Raw genomic sequence first — 27,818 nt, 5'->3', positions numbered from 1 at the left:
GGTCCTTGGCGAGCGTAAGGCAGCATAACGTCCTTTAGAAGTTCGCTGTAACGGGCGGATGTCAAGTGGCCCTCGATACGGACCAGCGGTCCCAGTCCGAGATGACAGAGGGCTCCCCAGGTATTTACTGTTGTGCGGCCGCTTGCGGCTACGCTTTGAATATTCGTCAGATGGTGCCTGCAAATAAAGAGTGCGCGCACGGACAATAAGCACAAATGTGCAAAGAGGATATAAAGCTTCTTGAATGAGACTGGCGAACACTAAACTCATTCTAGCATTTGCAGCCGAAGATTTCAATTTCGAGCTGCAGTCGACATCGTTAATTAAGAAGCCATTGATTGCGTGAAGCTTTTCTCTTCCTCCTACATTTAGGATAATTCTATTGAGACTACTCAACGGGAAATAAAATACAAATGCAAGCATCACCTCTCGTTTTCTAGCCGCCAGACTCTCTTCTTTTGGGCTTGTTTGGTGAAAAAGGTGGATTCATCTGTAAACATTACTCTTTTCCACTCCTCAGACGTCCAGGACGCGTGTTGTTCTGCAAACTGGAGTCGCTTGGTCTTGTGCGTACTGTTGAGGAAGGGCTTCTGTGCGGCGACGCAACTGTGCAAGCCCGCTTCTTTCAGCCGGTTCCGCACAGTGGCTGGGTGGGCATTGACTCCGGTATTTTCCATGATTTCATTCGCTGTCTGAAAAGGATCGTCTCCCACAGCCGCAATGATCAATTGATCCTCCTCTTCCGTCGTTGGTCTTGGTCGGCGCCGGTGTGGAGCATCGCCGATTCATCCGTCTTATAGGCTTGACATATTCTGTTGACAGTCTTGAGCGGTCGGCCGGTCATGGCCGCAATAGACCGTTGGCTGTGTTCTTTCAACGCTAGGTCAATGATGTGCCGTCGCTCTTCATCGGGTACACGCGCCATGGTGTGGCTCCCGAAGAAGTGAAAGAAAACCGCTCAAGGAATGTTTTTATACGCAAAACTATCAGCGTTATCAAAGCATGTGTGTTTTATTTTATGATCAAGAAATTCAACCAATCACAAACGTCTCAACCAGCGAGCGACGCAGAGCTCTTCTTTCGGCCGTTTTTAGCTGCACGGGCCCTTTCGCTCGGTTACACCGGGAACGCCGACGGCGGCGCGGTTAAACCAAAGGACGGGCGCATAAGAGCTGCGCTGTAAACAAAAGCACAAAAACTCCAGAGTTGGACAGCACGTCAGTATTCTTATCGTTACGTGCTCGGCATGTAGGGTTCATATCAGTGCGCCTTTCTTGACCTGTTATCACCACGTGTTGCAGATAGCTAACGCAGCAGATTGCGGGTCTAGAAGGGACAAGAGACCGCATTGGTGGCAGGGAGTGCATCCGCTAATCTAACAGCCTTAGCCGCGAATATCTCGTTCGCGAAATTACTGCCAGCGAGCGCTAGACTGCGCTGATTGTACAGTTCGGCACGCTTTCCCGTGTTCACGCTCATAAATTTTACGACTGTACAGCCGTTGGGAGACTATACCAATGTGGGATCAAGTTGCCCAGTGCATGTTAGAGCTGCAAAGTGGCATCATGCGGCTGGAATTATGAAGAGAGGTTGGCTCAGCATCCAATACCTGTCGACATTGTACGTAGCCAGTTGTTGCTCCTCTGACTGTAAGACGGTTGGCACGCGAGCATTTCCTAATCACATTCGCCAATGGCTATGAGGTCTTTTACTAAGGTGGTATGAACATGCTGCATCAGCATGTCCGCACCGGTGCATAACGGCTGTCGTGACCACTCACTATAATTGACGGAAGTGCATACTGGAGTTGCAAGCAAGGCGCTTTAGCCAACCTGGGAATAATTGCCTATGTGGATTTGTATAAAGATTCTGTCGCTTTACACATTATTGTGACTGTATTTTATACAATTTACTGCAATATTATAAACATATTCAAATACATAGGAAAGTTTCCGCCTGCCAGATTTGATCAGAGGACCTTGAGCACAGTAGCAGGATATTTAAACTGCTACACCACTGATATGTTCTTCGGAAAGCCCCGTTAATTGCCCTTAGGTATTTCTGTTGGGCAAGCAAGCATGCTGCGTCACTTGACGAATTTAGACTAGGCACTCCATCTCTGGGTCAATGGAGCGACAACAGCATGATTACATATACAGTAGACCTCCCATAATTCAAACTCGAGGGGTCCCCAGAATTTTGTTTGAATTATCAGATGCAGGTATGAATATGCCTCGGAGCAACACATCAGCTTATACTGTAATGAAATATCCATTTAATCATATGTTGAATATAAATTGCAAATTTGCGAGTGCTTTCTTGCAACATGCCAATTCAAAACCAAAAGTTTTCTATTCCAACAAGGACAACTTTTCTGCTTCTGGTTTTTACCACTTTGACAAGTGCAGACAGGCAGTTGGCTTTATTTTCATATGAACGCAAATGTTCAGTTAGAAATGAATAAAGCAGTTGATATTTCCAGTTTCGACAAGCAAGAAGTACAGATGAACAGATTTAACCGAATAGTGGTTTGAATTAATTGGCATTTGTAAGCACATAGCCCGTTTGATAGCTACATTTAAAGGGGCCCTGGAGAACCTTTTTCGAGATCTGAGAAACAAATTCTGCCGATGAGTGCAGCCAGCATCTTTCAAGGAATACAACTCAAGAATTGTTTTTAAAAAGGCCTCGTATAAGCAAAGGAATTAGGAGCCTAATATATACGTTCCTTATTACCCCTCAATTCAGTGGTTCTCTCCAGCAGGAGCAGTGCCAGTAACAGTGACAGGTCTATCACACACCTTTACTTTTCCAAAGCAAATTTATGGTAACCTTTTAAAATGGGCCTCAGACAAAACATTTGAGTGATAAAGGAGTGGTGATGCATTAACAATTGTCGGTTTTCACTTCCTAATAATGTGTAATGAATCTGGCAGGGTGTGAACACAAGTAATTCATCAAAAAAATTTCCCAATGACCATTCGCTATGGGCTGGTACCATATAATGTCAACTGGAAGCTGGCCACCACTTAAAAAAAAAATGGAGAGCAGAAGCCTACTGGAAAGTTGACGGTACAGACTGCTTGTTAGCTCCATCTGCTACATGCAGAATGTTTGCTTGGTAAGATCAACAGGTGGTTCAGTGCTGCTTTAGAGCATTAAAATAGCAAGAGAGTTTCAGTGTCATCTGCTTTTATATTTGTCGCTCAGATAAGCCAAAACAAATGCCGACATGTGCATATTGCTCTGCACAGCAACACAGTGGCAAGCTCTGCAGCCACAGGCAAAAAGAAGGTGCTACTACAGCAGACTTCCATTAAGTCAACTCCAGTGTATTAGATCCCAACCAAAGGTTGTGGCTGAAGCTCATACACTTCCATGGGACGAAGTTTTTTTGTTATTCAGATCCTAAAATGCAACTTTGTCAGGGAATTCATATTTGGCTGGTCATCACACACGTGTTAGACCCTAATGGTGACTGCAGTTTTAAGAACCCTAATAAAAGACTAGAGTTGTTCAATTAAACACATTGCATAGTTTTTTTATAAAAAGCTTACAGGGCGGTGCAGGCAGGTCCAGTCGAGGCGAAGCTGCATCGTCGTCGTCATCACCATGGCAAGCATTGCCTGAAGATTTATGCATGTACATTTATTTATGAGGCACTATACAGGGTGTTGTTTCACATAACCTCAGCCAAACTTTGAAAATATGCGGAACATTTAAATATGCCATCGGTAGGAGCTGCTCAGATTATTTTTGCATTCTGCTAAAACACATAGTCTTAATTAACTTTACAATATTATACCTAAATGAAAAGTGTCAAGGAGGAAATTGTAGAGCAACATGAGAAACTCCCGATACAGCTTTCTGTTGCTCAACACATGCTACATAAAATTGTTTTTCTGAGACTGAAACAAGCCCGCTAATACATGCAAAATTGCCACACGACTGGCTGCTCAAGGCACTTTGCGTGTATTCACAGGCTTCATTCATACTTGAAAAACAATTTTATGTAGCACGTATTGAGCAACAGGAAGCAGTATCGGGAATTTTTCATGTTCTACAATGTTGTCATGGGCACTTTTCATCTACTTTGAGAAGATGATTAATTACGACTAATTATGTATTTAGAGAGAATGTAAAAAAATCTCAGTATCACCAAGTGACAGCAAAAAACATTAGCTTGGTTTGGTCCAGCTACATGGCATTTGCATATTTTTAAAGTTCGTCTCAAGTTATGTGGAACACTGTATACTAAATTAACAATTCAGAACTTTTCAAGGCAAAGGTAGTCGTGAAAGAAAAAGTGGGCTGCTTAAATAGGATGAAGCTAAAAAAAAGGGGGGGGGGGACAGAAAATCCATACAGCTTCCTTGAAGAAAAAGAAAGTACTGCAGTAAAAGAAAGATCATTTTGGTTCATGTACCCAATAATACACCACCATTTTTTGGGACAATTATAGAGCTACCCAGGAGGCAAGCACATGGCAACACAAGGTTAAATTAATCTGGAAGTTGCTGTACTGTATCCTGCTAACATTTATTGCATGCACTTTGACTTGCCAGCTCTGCCTGATGCCCCCCACATCCGCTAGCTTCCTGGTCAGCCCAGTCAGCCAAGCGACTGCTCTGTAACTGTAACCCTGATCTAAATTTGCCTTCCCCTCTCCCATAAGCACAAGCATTAAAAAAACAAGAAGAAAACGGAAGCAATTACCCGACTGCTCTGTGGTATCCACACCAGACAGAGACTCTGCTTTTTTCAACCTCCTTGAGGCCTTGTCATAAGTGCCTTTGAACGAACAACAAATATTTCAATACAGATTATAACAGACACTAGAACAAGCAAGCTGCTAAGCTGTGCAGGCAACATTCTGCAACAGACAAATGTCACGAACAAGAAATTTGTGACCGCTGAAAATGCCCACAGCAAACTGCATAGACATTGTGCACAAGTTTGCACAGCTATGATGACATCAAAGTATCAGTGGTACAAATTAACATAACTCAAGAGCTGAAGAAAGACGCTAAAGGATTAGTTTGCCTTTTTTTTTATTCGTTGCAAGTTTTCAGTTACACAGTGCCCACATCCAATGTTATGACACATGAGACTGTCATGCCCCTGAGAATATCTTAAAGAGCCAGTTATTACAAGTCCCTTTCACAATGCAAAAATGCAGATTGCGTTTGCTATAACTTAGAATGGAAACATTCAAATGGCAAAGAGGTGCAAGCCTCTAGGTGCACTGTTTATAAATTTAGATGTTAAACAAGCTATTGAAATTTTTAAGGTAGTTTTACACCTGAAAGCTATTGGTCAAAATATGACAAGAGTGAGTGGACTGCACAAAAAGTGCGCTGTTAATATTCACGCCATTGCTAATTATAAGGCTACAGGCACTGCAAGCTAGGCAGGAGAAAATTGTTCATAAGAAGACACCACAAAGGTTTGTTTAATTTTCTGGACATGCAACAACGGCGCTTGCTAACAATAATTACGACTATTTTATTTATTATATATTTATTATTTATATGACTTCATCATGCATAAACCTTACAAACAAATTTTAAGGGGGGCACGACAGAACTGTGTTCGTCCCAACCACCGTGGTCTTAAAGGGACACTAAAGAGAAAAATTATTTCTTCTGCATCAGTAAATTACTCATCAGCATACACAAAGAAAAGTAAGTACATGTTCTTCAGAGTCCAGTTGAACTAGTATTCATAACGCCCAACATCCAAGTAGCAAAGCTAAGCAACGAGACAATGTTTTATTTGTTCTAATTGTCAAGATGTCAATTTGGTAAATGCCATCAGAACAGGCTGTTTCCAGTCAATATTTCAGACACATTTTCCATAACTGAATTTTTTATTTAGTTGAGACGGAGCAGGAATTGTATAGTTTTTGCTTCAAAACCACCAACAACCTACACAACCGGTCACCATCACTAAATCTTCGATGTGGCTGATGCCGCCCTATTCAAGAAGTCCTTGGAGTACTGTCGTGCGTAACAATGTGCGCCGCTGCGACACTTCGCCAAAAGAATGTGTCCGAGGGTCGTGTCAGACATAGATGCTCGGAACTGGGTACGATTTTTTTTTACAGTGCTGAACTGCCTCTCGCATTCAGCGTTGCTGTGCGGTATAGAGAGGATTCCGAGCATCACCGCTGAGATGCGCCCAAATTTCAAAAGCCCGTCTGCGCCTCTGAGCTGGGAGATGGCATTCCACTGGGCATCAGCCCGTTCCTCTTGCAGCACATCTGGAGGAATGACAAAAGCCTGCAACTTCACAAACTCCATTTCCAGAAAGTTGAGAGCTTCATCTTTAGACTCTTGCGGCTCCTGTGGTAACAAGGCCGGAAACGACTCCACAAAGAAGAGGACGTTATGAAATGACATGGTGTCAATGCATTTGACATCCGCAACTCGTGCATTAATCAGTGCACTGTGAGCCAAAGTAAACTTAAGCCGAATGTAATCACAGGCAGTGACCATGTATTTCCGAACAGCCTCAAAAAATTGTTCTTGTTCACTTGGCTTGAGTTTTTCAACAATGTGTTTCGCTTCTTGTCCGACCACAATGTCTCGATCATCCTTCTGCGCATCTTGGCTCTGGTAGTCAATCGTAAGCAGGTCCTTGTGCCCCTTTAGCAGGCCTGGCCTCACAAACCTTGAAAGGAGGTCCTCAAGAAGCCCAAAGAGCAGCGATTGCAGCAAGTGTATTTGAGGAGCTTGCGCTTGCAGGCGGGAGTTCAATGTGTCAAAGGCAGGGATAATGGTCTTTAAAAAAAGACAGCAAGCTTTATTGAGATCAGAACTCAGGAACACAAACAGCCGTTCCTCACGTGTTATGCATGGTGCCCCCCGAGTCTTGCCTTCCACATCAGCGCCCTTAGCCTTTTTCACTGTCACTGGTGTACTCTCTGCTGGCATTTTTCTCTTCTGTTTGCACACGATGGGCTGCGGTTGTGCAGTTACCGTTGACACCACTGTTGTCTTCGGAATTTGATAGCAAGACAGAAACTGCGGGCTTGTGGCTTCTTTCTTCACCTCATGAAGGAAAAAGCTCAACAGAGGTGCCCACTGGTCCAGTAGCCTTTGCAGGCATTTCCCAAGCGACAGCCATCGAGTTGGCGCATGCTTGAGGATTTTTCTGAACTCAACATCGTGCATTTTGTGAAACTGTTTAAGGGTGAACTTTCTTTTAGCACTCTTTTCCAAATAAAAAAAAAATGTCCACGAGGACTTCGTCCACTTTCGACGGGAGGCAAGACGCCGCTTTTGCAGCCGCAATGTTGATCAAATGGCACGGACAACCGATTTTTATAATATTTTCATGGGCCTCTGTCAGCACTGCCGCCACGCCATTTTTTTTCCCCAACATCACGTTGGCGTTGTCAGAACCAAAGGCTATGCAATTGGATAGCGGTATGTTCAACGAAGTGAGGGTATCTATAATCAATCTGGCAATGTTGCGCCCAGTTGAATGGCCCTCCAGAGTGCTTAGCGCAAGCAGTCTGCTCTCGATTAAGCCCGTATCTTTAACAAAATAGGTGACCACGATCGGGTACAGTTGTGCTTGGCTGTCGTTACTGCCATCTATGGCAACCGCAAACACCCTTTCTTTCAGGGCACTCACCGTGCTTTCCTGTGCGTGGCGAGCCATCTCACCGACAATTGCTGTAGTTTTAGTCCTAGAACATGCGTAGCGCTTCGCAATATCCGACTTCGGGAACATTTTCCGCAGCAGAGGTCCCACGTGTTCAGAGGCGCTCAGCGGGATGTTGTGCTCCAGCAAGAAATCCGTGAACAGGCATTCCGCACGGATGACATCACTGTCGTCTTGTCTCACGAAAAATTGTTGGAGACGTTGCTGGTTCTCTTGGCACTGAAGGCTGCTGGCGTGCTTCTTCGAAGAAACGTGCGTAGCCAAGTCGGTTCTGCCGCCGTGCGAGATGCTGATGTCGCAATTGCAAACAGTGCAAAATGCATGATGCTCGCCTTTCCGCGACGCCACAATACAGCCAAAGTCTGCGGTATACTGCCTTAAAAAGACTTGAAGGTATTTCTTGCGCTCTTTACTCAACGCCATTGCCGACAACTACGTAAAGGACACACTACACCAGGCACCGGAGCGCCGAAGCCAACAAAGAACGTAAGAAAACTTTCGATGAGCGTGTGGAGGCAGCCTAGTGCTACCTACAGGAAATACCGGCACAAGTGGAGAGAAACTACAGGGAGAATCAGACCCTAGCGCCACGCTTGTGATATCCTGGGCAGCTGCACAGAAATCTCCTTATGCGTAGATGAAAGGCCGCCGTTCCTGCGACCCGGTCGCAGGAGTGGAAAGGGGGGGTAAGCGTTATAGTGCCCTGGTCGTTCGAACGCTTAGGGCCCGAAAGCGTTAGGTTCACCCAAATAGACGCTGAATAATGGTTTGGCTTGGCTCCGTATATTATTTTTAAATAGGTGGCGCTAAAGCGATGAACGCGACGATCGAGCCCTGAATCGGTGCTTCCGTTCTGTCCGTGCGGTCTTCGCCTGTGTCCGTGGCTGTGGAGAATTAAGTGATTGTAGCTGTTTGATGTCGTTAAATGTGAGAGCTTGTGGCGAAGTGATTGAGTATGGTCGTAGTAGTTCTGCCCATGTAGTGTTTTGCGGACTTCACCTGTGCCTGTGACTGATCATGTTGCCCAATAGCTTTGTGGAAAGCGACGTGGTTTGTGTGGATGTCATCGCAGCGTTTGCCAGCTCCTGGGTGGCCCGTGTGCCAGTTATTGATGGCGTTGCCCAGTAGCTTTGTGGAAGTTGGTGTACCTTGTGTGGAATTCGTTGCCGCTTATGACTGCCTTAAGTATAGGTGGTCACGCTGCCTTTTGAAGCGCGTCGAGCGCGAGAAACTTCACCGATTTTTTTTGTAAACAACGTAGACGTCTCGAAATGTTAGCTAGAAATCAACCAGCAGCAAGCCAAGTCTTTATTTTGTGTTTTTTCGAGCTTATGCTCATGCGAGCAGCAGAAGGACAAAAGGTCCGTTACATAATGTCAGTTCCATAAAATTAGCTTTGCCGCAAAACAGTCATGTTATGCCGTGAAGCACATGTAATGTATTGCGGTAAAGTATGTGAAAAAGTAGACAGGGACCACTGCGTTACTGGGGCGATTTTCTTGTATCATGGTCATGGCCGTGCGCGAACAAGGAAAAATCACGGTCGAAGCGCATGACACAAACCTTGCCAACGCTTCAATTGGAAAAAGAAAGAAAACGAATTGGAGTGGGTTATGCTTGGAGTGGGTGATGCCAAAAACAAAGCCTTGACTTCTGTATTATCAAAGCAGTTCCGAGAATAGTCAACCATATTCCAAGCTCCTGCATTATTTATGATTGATTAAAGTATATTCATATATTGTGCACCAGCCTTAGCGCCAATTCTGATGTACTTTAATGATGTAAGTTTAATAACACGTGGCAAATATATAATTTGTGCTGTATGGTGTTGTGCTGTTTATAAGCTGCTGCTTTCATGTGGTAATGTGTAGATTGGCTGGAAGAGTTGATGCATCCTCCTTATAGAACTCATTGAAAGGTGAACCACCTGTCAAGCCATCATTGTTCTTGCTGTTGTACACCAGCTATAGATTTCACAAACATGGGGATAGTTATGATACAGAAAGAGTAGTTGAGGCTTAATATATCCAGATGCATGCACAGGAGTGCGGGAGTCGACCATCTATCTCTCTAACTCAGGTTGAACGTGCCTACATGAGTAACATGTAACACTTGTTAAGTGCCTGGTTTCTTTTATTGTTAGCTTAGTTTGTGTTTTTTCTCCCATTTGTAGGTTTTAGTGTGTGTTGCTGTGTATGTATATAATTGCTTCCAGAGTGGCTTTCTTGTTGCTAATAAATTTACAGAAGGCAGCGTTCTTCATTTTGTGCATCAGACAGCAAGTGAGCATGTTTCAAAGGATGTTGGATTTTGTTGCCATAAGCAACAAAAAGGCATAAGCATATAGACTGCTTGCTGGAGGTACTCTTTATAGCATTAAGGATATTATCATGCTGATAACTCTGTGCACAATAATTGGAAAGATCACATCATGTCTGACATGTCTTCTTGCCACCATGAAATCTTGTCAGATGCATAACACGGGACATACACCACAGATCTTGGCCAGCCATTCTCATTTGCGATCTCGACCTCCTACCACTGAGCAGACTGGTCCAAGAGACCAAACATGCAACTTTTATCTGATTAAATGTAGTGTATGTTGCACAAAATTAGATGTCAGGTGGTGTTGTTGACACAGATACATATCTGTGAGCCTCATAAACTAATGTCAAAAGATAGAGAATAATACCCATGAAATGCCCTCTTGGTAGGATGGCAGTACCATTCTCTTGCAGAGATAAATAACAACCATGCAGTAGTATCATGATATCAAGCTGAACAATAATTTACTCCAACAATAGTTTCCTTCGTGGAACATTGCACTGATAGTCTTGAAATACAATACCCATTGCTAACAGAAGGCCTTCCAAATTATGCATGACAGGAGGGCATATTTTAGGAAGCAAGAATGAAAACGGAGCCGGTTAACTATGAAACTTGTGAATGCAACTCTGCAGAAGTTAGAAAAATGAACCAAATGGAATAGTTTAAAAGTAAGTGGTTTAGAGACAAAAGGCCATTTTATTCCATGCCAGAAAAGCAAGCAGAGGTTGAAATGCTTTCCACATACATACCTTCAAGGTGCATGTACAGGGTCTGTCCTGAGAGTAATGTCAGTAAGGCGATTAAAAATCATTTATTGATTTTGTTGTTACAAAAAGTTTAAAAATCTTCAAAATACTCTCCTTTTGCGTCAATACATCGGCTCCAGCGAGACTTCCATCTCTCGAATGCGTTGTGGTAGTCCTCCTCCGGAATGGCATTTAATGCTGTGGTGCTAGCTGCTTTAATCACATCCGCTGTCCCAAAATGATTGCCTTTCAGGGGTGTTTTGAGGCATGGAAACAGAAAAAAGTCGGGGGGGAGCCAAGCCCGGGCTGTACGGGGGCTGGGGGATCGTTGGCCCCACTGCATTAACCAGGTAGTCGGTGACGATGAAGGCACTGTGGGCCAGCACATTATCGTGGTGCAACTTCCAGTTGTGTGCAATGTCCGGCCGGATATGTTGAACCCTGCGTTTCAGTCTTTCGAGGACATCCACATAAAATTTGGAGTTCACAGTGGTTCCAGGTTCTTCAAACTCATGATGAACCAGTCCGTGGATGTCAAAAAAAAAAAAAAAATGAGCATGATCTTGATCTTTGATTTGCTCATCCTGGCTTTCTTCTGGGGAGGGGACGAGTGTGTGTGCCACTCAGATGATTGCCTTTTGGTCTCCAGGTCATATTCAAATACCCAAGTCTCGTCTTCTGTAATGACGTTGTCCAAAAATTTTCGCTCACATTTGCACATGTTGAGATTTTCTTGGCATGTTTCAACGCGGTGTGACTTTTCGTTGTCAGTGAGCACTTTTGGAACCATTTTCGTGCACGCCTTCCGCATGCCGATATCGTTTGTAACAATTTCATGAACTTGAGTTTTCGAAAGGTTTAACATGTCGGCCATTAAACGAACACTTAATCGCTGGTCTGAGTTCAACAGTTCCCTCGCTCGTGTCACATTGTCAGTCGTAGTGGTCTGGATGGCCATCCAGCGCAGTCCTTGTCGTCGCCCTCTTCTCGGCCTTCCAAAAGGCCTTGTGCCACCGATCTGACTTGCCGATCTGACCATGCATGTTCTTTATAAGCAGTCTTGAGCATAGTAACAGTTTCCGCAGCGGTATTGCCAAGTTTCACACAAAACTTGATCGCAAATTTTTGTTCTAATGAGCGCTGCATTTTCACTTGCACAAGAATAAAAAACAGCTCTCATGGACGGGCCCGTCCGACACTCTCTGATGTTCGGAGCACACTGACTGACGGACCGCTGCTTAGCTGGATTCCGTCACTACTAGTTTCAACCAGTTAGACCGCTCTGACATACAGTCACATCACAATAAATTTACTGACATTACTTTCAGGACAGACCCTGTATGTGGTGATAGACAAGCTTTTTAGATATAAATGTTGGGAACCCGGATGGAGGTGAGGGACATGTGCAGTAAAAACAAGATGTATAAGGTCAAAAATTAATTCTTTTAGTCAGAAATTGGTCAATGGTGTCTGGCTTCGCTTGTTCCCTGGCCCTGGATGGTGAATACAAAGTTATATATATATATATATAATTTTGTACAATCAAGCATAGAATCATTGCCTTCTACCTGAGCTAACGTATGGGGCAGAAACTTGGAGGTTCCTTGGAGACAAAAAAGGGCATTGTGTTGTCATGTTGGAAAGCACTTTTCCGGAGGAGGGTGTGTCAGCCACTGACAAATTTTAATGAAATTTATACCAATATAGCTGACATAAAATGTTGAGCTGTCACAAAGTTGAATCAGTTTGGTTTGACAACAGTCTCAAATGATGTTAAGGTGGAAAAAGATCTTCTTTTATGTGCCTTCTTCAGTGCAAAACACACAAGCTTAGGGAATCCATTTCAGAACCATTGTGTTGGAATGTAAATCATGGCTTCATGTTTCAGAATTTCTGCAGACACACCTTGACAGGCTGGGAATCAACAACGAATTCCTTGCTGCCAGCTCTCAGACTGTTGTACACTTCCTGCAGGAGCATAATCTGGGAAAATGGGCAGGCTTTAGTATAGATGCAGAAGATTTATACAATTCTTTGCCGCAGGTGCGTCTCTTGCAGTTTGTTAAGGACTGCATACACAAGCAAATAGGTTAGCTGGAATTTGCTGATAGGTGTAAAATTCTTGTTGCAAACTTTCTGGAGCTTCTTGATTTGTATTTAAGGTCAATTTGGTGGGAAAGTAAAATATGTGTCCAGAATGCTGGCATCTGCATAGGTTCCGGTGTTGCACCAGTGCTCAGTAATATTTTAAGTTATGTTGACCAGAAAATAATCAAAACCTGAGTGGGCTTGCTCTTAAAATTTTCAGATACGCGGATCATTATTTGTTTTTCATCAGCAAATGATAACTTTCGCAGAGCTGTCATCGAAGTACTTAAGCTATTTAAAGAACAATAGCAAAGTTTCAACTTCACTTTAGAAGTTCCAGAAAAAAAATGTGCTGCAACTTCTTATGTCAGGCTTACTTTTATGTGGGATCACGTATGCTGGGGATATCAGTCGAGAACTTCTAAGCTCCTTCTTGATTATAGGTCTAGCCATTCAAAACTTATTAAGTACAGTATTGCCACTCACGCAATTAGAGATGCCCTAACCAAGAGCTATCCTCACCTTATCCTTGAAAGTGTAAGGAATCTGGAGACAAGGCTTAATCAGGCAGGTTATTCAGTTTCAGTGGTTTTTTTATCTTGAAGCACGTTAATTAAGAAACTTAAGGTGCAACCAGGGTGGAAGAAGCTTAAGGAGCAAGAGCGGAAAAAAGTTGCCATTATCCCCTCTATTAATTGTCGCACAGGCAGAAAAAGGTGGCTTCTAAGTTCCAGGAGAGGATTGGGTTTTCATTTAAAGATAAGCTGAAGGGAATATGTGAAGCAATAAACAAGCACATTCTTCACAACGGGTGTCTGAGCAGGGAGGACTGCAAAGTGAAATATAGCATACAGTTTGTCTCTTGCACACGAAATGTTGTTTATTCGATTCCTTTTTCTTGAAGCCTACAAAATATATATCAGTCAGACTGGAAGGTGCTTAAACATTCGACTAAGGAAGTACCATAGTTTTTTAAGGGTTTTTGCACATCCACACCTTTCTGTGCATTGTTGCAGCATTGGGCGTCATCCAGTTTTTGAAAGCACTATTCTGCTGTTCACACACTGTGAAAAGCTCTCACATGAATTAATGGAGGCTTATCACATTAGAAAGAAAGGCTCACTATATGTTAGCCAGCCATCCATCTCGCTGTAAGATAGCGAGGTTGCCGTGTTAGATCTTAAGTAAAGCCACTGAGTTGCATTGTGCCTTAGTAATTGTTTTTTTACATTGATCAATCAGCCGTGACATGTGTGTTGCCGTCAAAACATGTGCATTCGGTGATGTGGAGGTTGTTTTGGTATGTATCTGCATATGCTAGGGGGCCGGGTGTTGGTCACGTGATGTGTGTTATATATTGGTTGTTTTCTTTCAATAAATTTCATTTGATAGTGCTGTATCCTGTCCCATTCTATTACTTTTGTCGGCATCTGTCATGCAGTAGCTGCCATGAAGCTTCAACAACTTGCCCAATTTTCTATCATATTTTCTATCGTATGGAGCATTAGAGTTACGGAATGGGTGCCATGGTATATATATATATATATATATATATATGTGTGTGTGTGTGTGTATGTGTGTGTAAAGGTAAAATGGTGGTAAGGTGGGGTGGTAAAAGTAAAATGAAGAGATTTTCACATCATGACTAGTCCTTTTAACACATTTACCTACAAAATTAAACACTCTGTTCTAATTAAGCACCTTGTACATAGGTATTCATATTACTAATAATCTTTCAATGCAAATGCATATCAACTTTTTGAGTAATGCTAATAACTGAACACATGGCTTTTTGTGCTGCAAGTTTTCTTGGGACTCCTGCTTCCCTTAAACTTATACTGTATAATATGCTTGTAAGATCAAAACTGGAGTATGCTTCATAAATTGGGGTATACCTACAAAAAACACAACTCTCATATTTAGTTGAAGCCATACAAAACCAACCTGTACATTTTATTGTAGCTGCTTATTCCCACACCGCAAGCATATCAACAATTAAAGGTTGCCTTGATTGGCTAGGCAACAAGAAAACTTACCTGTTTATTTCACAAATTCTCAATTGAAACATGTTTTTATTACCTCCTTGTAGCTCATTGATATATATGTGTGTGCGTGTGTGTGTTCTGAGGCTGCCTTTTACAGGAATAGTAAAGATTGGTATGGCAAGTTGGCACCTGTACCTTGAGGTTGTAGTTCACTCTCAATGAGATACAAGGAGGTAATAACATATGTTTCAATTGAGAATTTGTGAAATAAATGGGTAAGTTTTTTTGTTGACAAGCCTGGCCAATCAAGGCAAGTTTTAATTGTTGATATGCTTGCAGTATGGGAATAAGCAGCTACAATAAAATGTACAGGTTGGTTTTGTATGGCTTCAACTAAATATGAGAGTTGTGTTTTTTGTCGGTGTATCCCGGATTGATGAAGCATACTCCAGTTTTGATCTTGCAAGCATATTATACGGTATAAGTTTAAGGGAAGCAGGAGTCCAAGAAAACTTGCAGCAAAAAAAGACATGTGTTCAGTTATTATAGCATTAGTCAAAAAGTTGATATGCATTTACACTGAAAGATCACTAGCAAAAAATCTGATAGAGCAACCTAATAAAAATTATATCAGTTTTTTTCTATTGCATTATGAAACGATACAACTGATACACTGATAAAATTACTTTTAGTTCTATTCCGGACGTATCTGTGCTATTCTGCTTGTACAAGTCTACTAGTGTATTCTTTTTATTAGTGTAATAGTGTATTGATATTAGTTTGCCAGATTTATAGTCTATCAGTATCTATGTGTTGTGTAGGTGTAATGTGCTTCAAGGAGAAGCAAGCTTCCTCATTTGCCCAAAAAATGCGTCAGAAATGATGCATTTATATTATCACAAAAGACAATACATATAAATCAAATATGAAGCCCAGGATTCAGAAAGGAAAGATTGTTGGAACAAATATACACCATACAACAGCTTAAAAAGAATAAAAATGTGATCACATTTAAAAGAGAAAAGATGTTTAGATTGGTTCACAACAAAGTTTGCCTCTTTAAAAAGGAGGTTATTGGCAATCAAGGCACCGAATTGGTTCACACATACACCACAAAGATTATTAGACTTCACAATCTCAAAAGCTAGTGAATGGAAGTGGTGGGTTCTTCATTATTCATTACCATGCCTTCATGGCTTTTTGCCAGATAAGTATGTCAGACATTCCAGTTTGCTTGTGGAAGGTGTCTATATACTTCTACTAGACACCGTCACTTCAGATGACCATAATGAGATCATCTGATCTTCTCTCGGAGTTTGTTGTGAGAGCACAGTCTTTGTTTGGATTGGGTGCAATGACATACAATGTACACCAAATCCTGCATCTTCCTAAAAGTGCAGCTAAACTAGGACCTCATTGGTCGCATTCTTCATTTGTATTTGAAGGCGGAAATGAACTTCTTGTGAAATTGGTCAGCGGAGCTAATGATGTTCCTTTACAAATATTGGCATGTTATGTAGTTGCTCGAAAGTTACAGGCAGCTAAAGTTAGTTTAAATCTTTCACCAGAAGCAGTGAGTTTTTTTGGTGTACAGGAGAGGAGAGCTGGTCAGCAGACAGTTTTGTTAGGCACTGGAAAGCTGTGCCTGAACTTGGATGAAAGTGAAAAACAGGCTGCAGTCCACAACCATGGCTGTGATTCAACAAGTGTCACTGAATATTAGCGAATGGTCATCAACCAACAAACATTCCACTCTCTCCAGTACACTTGAACTATAAAGACTAAAAACAGTGCATTTGTCAGCTTCTCAGGTGCGTTTTCTCTCATTTGTAGAATTCTTACTGGAGCGAATTCTTGTATAATTCTGAAATGCAAGGAACTATTTCCTGTTGAAATTCTCCATGCAAAGCACCTTTCAGTCTGCGTCAGAAGAGAGGAGCCACTAGTTTACTTAATACCCAGCGAAGTTATGCGCCTTTATGTGTTTATAGAAATAGACAGCAATATTTTTGAATGGACAATACGAAACCTTTATGAAAGAGACTGATTCCCATGCTCAAGACATGGCAACGATGAACAGTACGTCTTCAGCCATGGTACATGAATGTCTGGTAATAACAGGTTATAGCTTTAAAAAACAACAGTTGGTAACAGTGCACCACACTTTATGGCGTTCTGTAATAATCAGCTTTTTGATGTTTGAATATATTAACCAAGCCAGAGCCGTCAAAATTCTAGAGTGTTTATTTTTTCTTGCGATAGCTTCTTGTTTTCCTAATGAACCAGCTAGCCCAATTTGCCACTCTTCATTATTGTACTCTTGTTGATTAAGTGCTTGGGGAATTGCATGGTCTGCATGTTGGCAGTAGTGATGCAGCTGCTGATGAACAGCTGCAGTAGCCAAAAAATGACAATATTTTACAGGACTTATGCACAGTTTCGGGTCGGTGTCCTTACATGTAGCGAAGGGCCTTACTTAACCACGTGACTGCCTTGAGTGGGTGATCACAGTGAACAAACACTGCTTCATTAGCAGATGGTGAAGAGGTAAAGTTTCTCAGTCTGTATGCAGAGGCATGGAAAGCAGCTGAATGTTAAGTGAGCAGTTATGCTACTTGATACAACAGCATCATTTTCACACCATGCATCCTTCTGCCTCACTTTATTTACTCCTTTGACTCAATGTAGCTGGTGCAAGTTTATCCGTTAACTGTGGCAGCATGACTCAGACACTATCTTTTTTCTGAATCAAACAAGCAAACTCTGAAATTTTATTTTAACAGTATATTATGGTTTGAATCAAAGACTCCAAACACTATATATGAAGCCTGTTCTGATAGTCTTCTTTGCTTTCGCATGCTGAAGGCTACACAGGTTAAACTACTTTTACACATTTCAACGTGCGGTGGTTGAACTAGCACCCAGTGAAGAATTGTGTCTTCTGATTTTGCAATATGTGCACTGATGTTTAGCTGTTTTTGTTCATGATTATGTGGTATTAAAAATGGTAAATCCATGTTCTTACTTGAATAAGTTCTCAGATCTGTACTCACTTTTGCTTAAATAATATTGCTGCATTGTCATGTTCTGATATATTGCTGTAGATCTTGTACCAGTAGCAATGCTTGTCCTGTTTCCTTGCTTCCTGTCAGTGTGCCATGCCAGTTTGTTCTTTTTGCACAAGCTCACTTGTGTTCTGTGACATATCACAACACTTTTGGGGTGAATGCAAAAATGCATAGTCTAGAGAAAATAGCTTCATATGAAGTTGTAATATTATAAAAGCATATGCCAATTAGACCTGGTGTTCTATACAGCATCTGTGAGCACAAATGGGCATGGTGAAGTTGGTACTTCAGTCTGTGTTCTTCCTGTTATGTGTTTGTTTAAATGTGGCTAAAGTTGCTTGCTTATTCTTTAGATAGTGGAGTGTAAAATAAACCCTAGTCATGTTTGTAGTCATGTTGCTTGTGTCTTGTCCTTGTTCCTTTGTGGATGGATGCATTAGCATTGTTCTAATTTTCAAATCAAGTATGCACAAACTAGCCCAGAAAGTAGCTTTAATGAAATCACGTTGGTAGTATCTAATTTATGGCATTCACAAACTCAGCCGGACATGTTAGAGCTACAGTTAGTATCCACAGTCTTGAAAGTGCTTTGTTTTGCTTTTGTAAATAAACTTTATTACAACAGTAGGAAGATACCTATGAAGAAAGGAATCAGAGAAGTAGACACAATCTCTGCAGTGCTATTCACTGAGTGCTTGGAAGAAGTATTCAAGCTATTAAACTGGGAAGGTTTAGGAGTAGGGATCGACGGCGAACACCTCAGCAACATTCGGTTTGCCAATGACATTGTTCTATTCAGGAACACTGCGGACGAGTTAGAACAAATGATTGAGGACCTTAACAGGGAGAGTGTAAGAGTGGGGCTGAAGATTAATATGCAGAAGACAAAGATAATGATAAATAACCGGGCACATTGAACAAGAGTTCAAGATCGCTAGTCAGCATCTAGAGTCTGTGAAGGTGTATGTCTACCCAGGTCAACTAATCACAGGAAACCCTGACCATGAGAAGGAAATTCACAGAAGAATAAAAATGGGCTGGATCGCATACGGCTGGCATTGTGAGCTCCTGACTGGGAGCTTACCATTATCATTGAAAAGGAAAGTATACAATCAGTGCATTTTATGGGTGCTGACATATGGCGCAGAGACTTGGAGACTGACAAAGAAGCTTGAGAACAAGTTAAGGGCCATGCAAAGAGGGATGGAACGAAGAATGCCAAGTACAACTTTAAGAGACAGAAAGAGAGCAGTTTGGACAAGAGAGCAAGCGGGTGTAGATGATATTCTAATAGACATTAAGAGAAAGAAATGGCGCTGGGCAGGTCATGTAATGCGCAGATTAGATAACCGTTAGACCATTAGGGTGACAGAATGGGTACCAAGAGAAGGGAAGTGCAGTAGAGGATGCCAGAAGACTAGGTGGTGCGCCAAAATTAGGAAATTTGCGGGTGCTAGTTGGAATCGGTTGGCGCAGGACAGGGGTAACTAGAGATTGCAGGGAGAGGCTTTCGTCCTGCAGTGGACATAAATATAATGATGATGATGATGATGACAGTAATCCTGTTTTGGATATGCATTAAATGTTGCACATCCGTCTCGAAAAATTTGTAAATGTAATTTTTTATTAAAAGAGCTGGAGCACACCTGCTACAAAGATGGACTGATAGTTTTCTCATGCAACTTCCCCAATGTAGTTTCACAGGCTAAGTAACGCTGCTGTGCTTTGAAAACGTGTGCTTTAATTTATGTTGAAACATGTTTAGAATAATATATCTGCATACAAGCTGTAAAAAGTTTTGATAATTGCACAGTTTACACACTTCATTTTTATTTGATACTCCAATATCCCAACTGTGTTTATTAATCTGTTCACGTGGCAGGCAATGCATTCAGGGTTGTATATTCAGTTCATTTTAACAACGTCTCTTCAGGCATGTGGGCACCGGCATGTGTGCTATTTCTAACATGCTTTATCAGTGCCTCAATCAGATTTCTGTATGTCATATGATGATCTCTATCTGGGTTTAAAAGACTGATACGTACATCATGCTATTTGGTCTTGTAGGCAGCACAGTGAGATCTATCTGCTGCCTGCCAGTCTGGTGAAGAGTTCTATGGGTCAGGTAGGAATGTATATTGTCGCAGCCTAGTAGAAGACGGGAAAGCCGGCGTAGAGGACGTATGGAAGCACTTTATCAGAGCAGTCAACGCGGCGTCGTTGGAAGGGCCCGTAAACATTTACATATTCCTAAGAGACTATAGAAATTTCTATCAGTTTTTTTTGCTAGGGTACATATGTTAGGTTTTTAACTAGTGATGGCACCCCGGAGAGACATTAGTGTAGACATTGCCCCACTGGACTTGTGCAGCAGCTAAGCCCAGTGGGGGGGGGGGTGGGGGGGGGGGTGATATGGACTGGGCGCCGGCTTGCGAGAGTAAGGATGACGTGGCATTGCGGCGGTGCCCTCTCCCCTCACACAACACCTGGCGCGCTAGAGCGACGGCAGATGTACCCTTTCACCCGCTCTGCTCCGTAGAGGTCACAACCAATGGGATTTGAGGTTCCATTTCGCTGAGACGACTGACGCTGCCTTTTTTACTGATTGGGCCATTTGTTTAGTCTGTTTGAACAGAAACGGACCTGCCAGAGTTCGGTTGTTTCACGACAAAAGACACAGTCATCAACAGAAAGTTTAGTTTTCTACGTTAAGTCCATTGCGAGATCTAAAATGAGAAAAATCAAGGGCCTAAACACTCAGCATTGTGGCATGCCAGAAGTGACAAAAGACAGATTTATGAATTGGAGTTGTTAACATACAAATTGTGTTTAGTCATGAAGAAAGCACTCAGTGAATTTTAGTAATTGCATGTGGATCAATATTAAGTTAGCTTATTCAGGAGAAGGAGGCAGTGGCACAAAGTAGCAGAATTTAAAATGCTAGAAGCATCCATTCAACGCAAGAACTAAGTTCAATGGAGGAGATCAAGTTAGTGAACATGACAATATAGTTGTGTTTTTCATGAGAGACAAGGTCTTATGGAAACCATCTTGACATTTGTTGTAGAAGTTTTGTGACACAATTTAAGATTATTATGGAGATTGAAATAAATGATGTCACAGGGAGGCTTGGCAATTGAGGCCAGCAATTGTTCCACCCAAGTGTCTCTCATGATATTACTGCGGTAGATCACCACGTGCATTCTGTTCTAGAAGCTGAAAAGGTAATGCTAATTTGTGTAATGCATCTGTCGAATGCCGACAACAGTATGATGCTGATGCGGTGACAATGATGGCATGATCAAAGATGGGATGACAATTCTAGAGTCATCACGATTGAGGCATAACGACTTTGGTATGATGAGTGCATGCATGGCAATGACTGCGTATTTACTACACAGCGTGAAGGCGGCAGCATCCGACGGCGTGATATTACAACTAATTTGAAATGACAATGCAATGATGACGACAGATTGAAGACTGTGAATGGTGAACAAGGCTGCATCCACTTGGCAACTAAAGAAAAACATATGAGGACAGCTAAGCATGTCTTATCTGAGTTGTGATTGCGAAAGCATTAATGCCCAATTGAATGCGGCTGAGCAGTCCTTCGAGTTTTACGCTGAAAGTGATGCACCCTAGAGCTACATTGGGCCCAAGCTAGCAAGCAGCAGCAGCCTGCGGTGCCAACACCACATGCCACCGACGTGCTGCATGACCAGAGACCAGGAAACAGCAGTGGCCACCAAGGCCGGCAGGCACGCGCAGCAGTTAAGCCCAGTGGAGAGGGGAGATACGGACCGGGCGGCGGCTTGCGAGAGCAAGGATGACGTGGCGTCGCGGCGACGCCCTCTCCCCTCACGCAACACCTGGTGCACTATAGCGACAGCAGGTGTACCCTTTCACCCACTCTGTTTCGTCGAGGTGCGCTTGTGACGTGGTCGCAGCCAATAGGATTTTAGGTGCTGTTTCGCTGAGACGACAGACGCCGGCTTTTTTGCTCAATGGGCCATTTGACGCTTTCGCATAAATAATCGCTATAGAATAATGACGACGTGGTTATGTTGAGCTCGCGTTCACGCTTCGTCTACACGGACCACCCTACCTGTGTACTTTTGGTACTGGGGCCAATTCTGTACCATGCAATACACTCAGCCATGGAGCACCCGCAACGATCATGCGATAGGCAAAAAACGCTGTGCTTTAAACATGCACCCATAGAGTGCCCCAATATTGCAACCAGCCGATCCGTGCATAGTGAAGCGTCCGCATGGCTGCGTTTGCCACGTGGCCGTGCTATGCGAGTGTGTGGCTGATGTATCAATTGAGTATCGAAAGACTGGTTCCGAATGCATTTACCAACCAATTTGAGTCCGCGGCACTTTAATGTGCTGCTTTGAATAACTGCATGTGGTACCACAGTTCCCGCAGTTGCCCAATGCATGTGGCGCGTACTTTAACAGCAGCGCTCGGCGTGTTTCGACTAAAGCAATTTCATTTCAATTCTGCTCGCCACTCTTGGCGGCTGTAGCTGCTTATAGTTATACAGTACTTTGGTTATAAAGTACAATAAGTCTAGTTAATAAATTTTATTGGGATGTGAGGTTTTATTTTGTTAAATCGAGAACTTCGTCAAATTCAAACCACTTGATTAGATCACGCAACATGCCATAAAATTGATGCAAGAGCCAGAAATGTCGTTTTTGCCTACATTCACACTTATTGTAGCAGTTGAGCATGTACTCTGCCTTAACAGAAGAAACGATTAAACATTCTTAAAAGCTACATGTCAGTGATACTAAAATCACCAGAACTCAATTAGACCTACTATACCCACATTTTTTTTAATTATGGCAAATCAGGCAAGATATTAGTTGATTCTAGGTTTTCAGTGCTCATGAATGTGACAGTGAAAGTATTGAATGTCATGTAGTGTAATGCAACGAAAACAAGGACACAAGAAAAAGCAAAACACAGACATAATTAGGCGCTTGTGTCTGTGTTTCACTTCTTCTTGTGTTCTTGTTTTTGCTGCGCTACACTACATGCTGTTCCATGATGATCAACGAACAAGCCCACATTGCCGCCCCCGTGTAGAGAACAGGAAATTTCGTTATACACTTAAACTTTGATATAACAAAGTAGGTAAAATCGGCAATTCGCTTCGTTATATAGAAATTTCGTTGCATTGAAATTCGATCTGTTATGCAAATGAGTACAGTCGCCGATCGATTTTTATTGCACAGAAAGGGGCCATGCAATTTTCTGAACTATTGGGCAATAAAAAAAAGCGTTTGAATGAGAAAACAATTTATTTTGAGAAATATAGGAGTCAGCAGCGATGAATGATACGGTTTCATGCCACGTTGATATCTTCACATCAGCGGTACGAATTAAGTGACGCCATATGCTTTCGCGTGCACTCCGCCCCCAAAGCGTCGCCCGGTCGCACTGCGACGACGCTATCATGAAAAGCGCCGGCAGCTGGGAGCGAATGCTTCGTCTGCTTCTCGTTCCAACGGGTCATCAAAACTCGAGATTGCGCAACCTTCAATACTAAACGTACTGGAAAACAGCTTACATGATGCCACGCCGTCTTGGCATCCCCGCTCTTTCCACATGCAGCAGATTACCTCTAGAGCAGGGTGCGCGGCTGCATATGCGCTCAGCCGCGCTTACAGCCACGCGCAGTCATGGCCGAGACGCGCGTCAACTTACCCCCCCCCCCCCCCACTCCGCCCCCTCGCGCGCGCTTGATCGCGTTACCGCCAGCTCGCTTTCCTTCCCCACTTTGCCATTGCTCGCGTGGGAAGGGCGCACTTATGAAGCCACCATCTTTCTTGTCTCACCCTCGCACACTTTCACTCGCACCTAAAGCACAAGTGCGCGGGGCGCGATAGGATCTGATCGCACTTGGACTTAATTTATACGGAACATGATGCGGCTCCAAGCTGTTCTTGTCGCGCTGCACGCCGTTTGAGAGGTGCGTTTGCAAGCAGCCGCTTGTAATTCAATCATTTGACTATCTGCGTCCGCGGAAGTTACCATTGATTGTCTTGGCACTCCTCTGCGGCAGAAGCAAAATTTCGTTATATTGAAATTGCACACAAACACACTTCTTTATATTGAGGCTCTAAAGGCATGGTGTTTTATGGAGAAGAGGTTATGAAAAGTTAAATACTTCGTTATATCGAGAATTTCGTTATACTGAGGCTTAACTGTATAGAGATTTGAATTTATATACCTTGTTGTTCAGCTCCTTGGGTCATGGTTTCTATGACTATGACTCGTATAACTCTGTATCTGTTGAGTAGAAAATCTCTCTCGCCCTGTTTCCCTACCGTTCTACTTTTGGAGGAGGCCCCCTCTTGGTGCTATCCTTGTTCCACTCTTGGCCCACATCATTTCATAATCGAGGCATGTAAGGCCACAGTTCCTTATGCGATGCAGCTCTGACATCATGCGTACCATACAGAATTGTACATGAGCCTTAGCCCATGCATAACCATTCTTCTGATCAAATGTTAATTTTTAGACTGACGTCCTTCCCTCTTGAATGACAGTTATCTCTGCTGTATTGTTGCTGCTCTCTCATGTATGTATACCAATCAATTATATTAGTCAATTTCTTCTTGAACATTGAGTCCAATCTTTGCCAACTTAAGTGTGTGTTGAATGTTAATTTTTTAAGACCTGTCTTCACAATCTGCCTCCAGCTCATCCATTTTAGCATCCTCAATTTAGTCACTTCTCCATCCTGACTTCTCATATTTCAGATTCAGATTTATTGGTTCCAAAAAAAAAAGAAGTAATTACATGACAAATATACAGACGAGGGTCCCAAAGTGAGAGAACTGTAATGGGACCCTCGGTTAATAATAACAAGATTGATGGTGATATCAATAGTCAGCAAGTTAGCGTATTATAAACAACATCTACAGATCAAATACATCACTAGACATGTCATTTACAATCAAACACGAAAAAGCACGTTATAAAAGAAAGTCGGAAAAAAGCATGGGTGAAATACAAGAAATGACATGTGAGATAAAAGTCAAAGGTACACCGCCACATCACAGTTAACGCAGGAAATGATGCTTAAAATGATTTTTAAAAATTGCAAGAGAAGTACAGTATTTTATTGTTGATGGTAATTCATTCCAAAGAGAAATTGCAGCGAAGGAAGATGTTTTTTTGCCATAATTGGTATGAACCATGGGTAACAAGAAATTGTTGTTAGCCACAAATCTGGTCATATTTTTATTCTGCAAAAGGTCAGTTGCAATGAACGGAAACGTAAGGTTATTATGAAGCAACTTGTGGAGTAAGACGAGTATGTTAAACTGGAACAAATTATTAATAGGCAAGATATTATACGCGCGAAGTAACAAAGAGGCATTGGATTGCATGGAGCTAGAAGTGATAATGTGTATCGACTGATTTTGGATATGTTGAATTGATGATAAGTGACAAGCGTATGTGTTGCCCCATGAAACAATGCCGTAATTAATGTGACTATGAATGAATGCATAATACAACGCTAGCAGAGCCTCACGAGATAAAAAAGGGCGAGCTTTGATTAATGCACGTATACCAAACGCAGTCTTGTGCTTGAGATGTTGGAAGTGAGAGCGAAATGTAAGGTTAGGGTCAAGATGTATGCCAAGAAAAGTGACATCGGTGCTAATGGGAATTGAATTAATTCCAAGCTTTACTTCAGGAATAGAAGTTAAGGCCCTTTGAGCACTTTTGAATAACATAAATTTAGTTTTTAAAGGATTAAGAACTAAGTAATTGTTGCTACACCATTTTACATTGTTACTTAATGCAATATCTAACTTAGAAGTAAGAGTAGTAACAGATTTGTCAGATGAAGATATGGTTGTGTCATCTGCATATAAAATGCAATGAACGTAGTTGGTGGAGTTAAGAGAATCCGGAAGATCATTAATATATAAAAGGAAAAGCAAAGGGCCCAGAACTGATCCCTGTGGTACACCTTGGTTAATACATTTTGTTACTGAGAAAGTATTTGCTGCATGTACTGTGTATGGCCGGTCAAGTAAATAATTTTTTAAGAATGTTAGCGCAGGACCGGTTATACCATAAGAGTCAAGTTTATTAAACAGGACTTGATGGTTAACCGTGTCATAAGCTTTACTGAAGTCTAAAAATACAGAACCAACTAAGTTTCCCAAATCAATACATTTTTTTTATGTAGTCAGTTAGAGATAGGACAGCTAGATTCGTGGAACTTCCTGGGCGGAAACGAAATTCATTGTTCTTTAGCAATTTAAACTTTGTTAAGTAGTTATTAAGACGTTTAACAAATAATTTCTCAATGAGTTTACTAAGGCAGGAAAGAATTGCAATTGGTCGGTAATTATTAACTGTGTACGTGTTTGTCGCCTTATTTAAAAACAGGAATAATCTTGGCATTTTTTAAAAATGAAGGGAATGCACCTTCTTTGAACATAAGGTTGATGATATTACAGAGTGTGTCGCAAACTAAATGCGCAACCAGTTTTAAATGCCTGACACAAATATTGTCTAAGCCAGGCTCAGTATTTTTAAGGTTAGCAATCGTGGAGCACACTTCATTTGGTGTAGCTGGTAACAAGAAGAACGATTGTGTCGTACGGCTCAAACTATTATGCAACTGCGCATGTGTGTTGTTATTAGTGTAAACAGAAGAAAAGTAGTCCAAAAAAGCATTAGCAATTTCGTTGGGCTCAGAAAGAGTGAGGCCATTGTAATTTATTTTGGTTATAGAGGCATCAACAGACGATTTGTTAAGAAAAGAGTTCAATAACTGCCATTGCTTTTTGGGGTTATCCTTATTCTGATCAAATTTATTTTTGTAGTACTTTTTTTTCACATGTTTAAGTAAAACATTCAGTAATTTACAGTATCTACTATAGCGTCTAGCTAGTCTAGTATTAAAGGGCTGACATTTAGTTTTCTTGTACATGTTTTCCTTCTTTCTTAAACTTTCTAGAAGACCCTCCGTCATCCATGGGTTGCGCGGATATTTATACCTTTTCCCAAATTTACCGTGCGTGTGTTAGTCAAAACGGCCAATAAAAATAAAGTGCAGAATTTGTTTAGTGCTTCTTCGGGATCAGATGACTTTATTAAAATTGTTTAGGTTCCATACATTATTGCTGGTCATGTATTGTCTTGTAAGTTTATTAGACAGTGAAAATCTTCAACTTGACTGGAACCTGTGTAACATAAATATCATAATGCATCTTTTCAGTTTTTCCAAACTATGTCGATTCTGCTGATTCTGTGGGCTGTCCAAATTTTCCATGTTGGTGTTTTCAGTTATCATTGAACCAAGGTATCCGTCTTCTCTATGGTTTACCCTCAAGGCTTCCCTTTCATCTACTCTGAGAAATTGGCATGCGGCTACCAGATGTGGGCAGCTTGCCTCACAACACATGCACATGCTGAGCTACTTTTGCCAACCTTTGTGCTAGATGTCAATCAGCATGAGCGAAGCAGCGAGAATGGGGAATTATGAAATTGAGGCAGAGGTTCGAGCATTAAGGGAAGTCATACTTATGAGGTGAGTACATGTGAAGAAAAGTATTCAGAAATGTTGGGAATTTGCAGTTTCCTGTTTATTGGTCTATTAAACTCTCCCTAGCTATTTCAGTTATTTCATCATGTGTTGCAATTTTTAGTTGCAATATGTTCTTCTTAAGTGCTGCCACACTTACTACTAGAAGTTTGAGAACTTATATTTCTTATTCACTTGGTTCATTCATACCTACAAGCAGCCGTCTTTTCACTTTACATCAGCTATTGAATGTAATGCCCAGATATGTTCTCAGTCTACTTCAGTAGGAGTCACTAACACAATGAATGATCATGAAGCATGTGGGTTCTTAGAAAGTGCCTTCATGTAATGCAGCTGTAAGTTAAGG

General features: G+C 41.9%; 1 long non-coding RNA gene across 3 annotated transcripts in view; it reads left to right on the top strand.

The window, feature by feature from the left end:
* Positions 1-27,818, top strand: part of LOC140219488 (uncharacterized) — a 218,409-nt gene that overhangs the window by 100,943 nt on the left and 89,648 nt on the right. The gene's annotated exons all lie outside the window — the stretch shown is intronic.

The sequence above is a fragment of the Dermacentor andersoni genome, chromosome 7 (genome assembly GCF_023375885.2).
Source record: "Dermacentor andersoni chromosome 7, qqDerAnde1_hic_scaffold, whole genome shotgun sequence".
Lineage (NCBI taxonomy): Eukaryota > Metazoa > Arthropoda > Arachnida > Ixodida > Ixodidae > Dermacentor > Dermacentor andersoni.
Note: the sequence above shows the minus strand (reverse complement) of the source record. Positions and strands in the feature narration are given on the sequence as shown.